Consider the following 1,737-nt stretch of genomic DNA (forward strand, 5'->3'; position numbering starts at 1 on the left):
GCACTAAGTACGGCACACGTTGCACGGTCGCAACACTTGCTCGTCCCTTTGTGTTCGTAGGCAAGGTGACGGTTTGCGCTCGGCTGGAATTGGTGATTGCGCTCGGCTGGAATTGGTGATTCGACGATCTAGAGCTCGATTGAGACTCGTAGACCCGTCGGATGCTCTCCTTCAATCGGTTGAATGAGTGTCGATATTTGCAATCTTGGGGGTCAAAATTTTTTTTATGGTTGCCCGGGTGTTTTTCGTATTCGTTCCTGTCAGCGGGGGGTCAGCGCCCAAAAGGGGGAAAAATTTTTTATTGATCCTCATGGCACGCGGCACCTCATGTGCGCCACACGGTTCGCGCGGCTGCGGTACTTGTGTGTGCGGTTGCGTGCACTTGTTGCGCACAGCTGCGGCACAGTTAAGCAGTTGCTGGTGCGGCCGTTGCACATGTTGCGCACTGCGACAGCGAGATTGGGTGTTCAAAATTTTTTATGGTTGGCCAGGTGTTTTTCGGGTTCCTCCTGTCAGCGGGGGGTCAGCGCCCAAAACACCTATATAGGGGACCAAATTTTTTGATCCTCGTGGCACGCGGTGCGGTGCTGCTGCGGCACCTCATGTGCGTCACTCGGTTCGCCTGGCTTTGGTACCTGTGGGTGCGGTTGCGTGCACCTGATGCGCGCAGCTGCGGCACAGTGCGGCATTGGCTGGTGCGGCCGTTGCACATGTTGCCCACTGCGACAGCGATTGGGTGTTCAAAAATTTTTATGGTTGGCCAGGTGTTTTTCGGGTTCCTCCTGTCAGCGGGGGGTCAGCGCCCAAAACACCTATATAGGGGACGGAACTTCGGAGTGCTGAGGCGCGTGATGTGCACGGGCGAGGCGCCCTGTGCACGCGTTGCCTACTGTATGGGTTGCATCGGATCTTCTCTCGCGTTCAGCGTGTCTGTTGCCCCTGGCTTTCTTGCTCGCTCGCTCGGCCGTTGTGCCGGCTAGTGGGCGGAGCTTCGGGCATGCTGTACATGCATTGGCGCACGAGTTGTGTTGGCTTTGATGCCCGGCGCGGTCGTGGCTGTGTGAGCTGTGCTAATTTGCCACGAGGTGGTTGGGTGCTCGGCTTCTCAACGTGTCCATCGTGCTCATGCCCGTGTGCACGGCTTGTGCTTTTTTTGGGTCTCTGTGCTTGCTTTCCCTTCGCCGCAGCGGAATCGTGTCCCTACTCGGTGCTGACAGCTCAACTGCAAGGTTCCTTGTGCATCTTGGCAGAGGGCTTGGACATGCGGTTTGGCAGGCCACACTGCAGCGTTCTGTTGTTGTTGGTTCCCTTGCCGCTATGTGGGCTTTCGGATGTTCGGTATGTGTTGGCTCAGGTGGGGAGTTTGTCAAGGCAGCTCTCCTTCCTGCACTGATATTTTCAATGTCGGAATCGACGGATGACGCTTCGCGGTTGCGCGGCCTTCGGGCCAGTGCTGCGACGTTTACGAGGGATGCTACCTGGTTGATCCTGCCAGTAGTCATATGCTTGTCTCAAAGATTAAGCCATGCATGTGCAAGTATGAACTAATTCAGACTGTGAAACTGCGAATGGCTCATTAAATCAGTTATAGTTTGTTTGATGGTACCTGCTACTCGGATAACCGTAGTAAAGCTAGAGCTAATACGTGCACCAAAGCCCGACTTCTGGAAGGGCCGCATTTATTAGATAAAAGGCCAATGCGGGCTATGCCCGATGTTTTGGTGATTCATGATAACT

Source organism: Nuphar pumila, unplaced genomic scaffold (genome assembly GCF_984573655.1).
Source record: "Nuphar pumila unplaced genomic scaffold, dmNupPumi1.hap1.1 HAP1_SCAFFOLD_736, whole genome shotgun sequence".
NCBI classification, from domain to species: domain Eukaryota; kingdom Viridiplantae; phylum Streptophyta; class Magnoliopsida; order Nymphaeales; family Nymphaeaceae; genus Nuphar; species Nuphar pumila.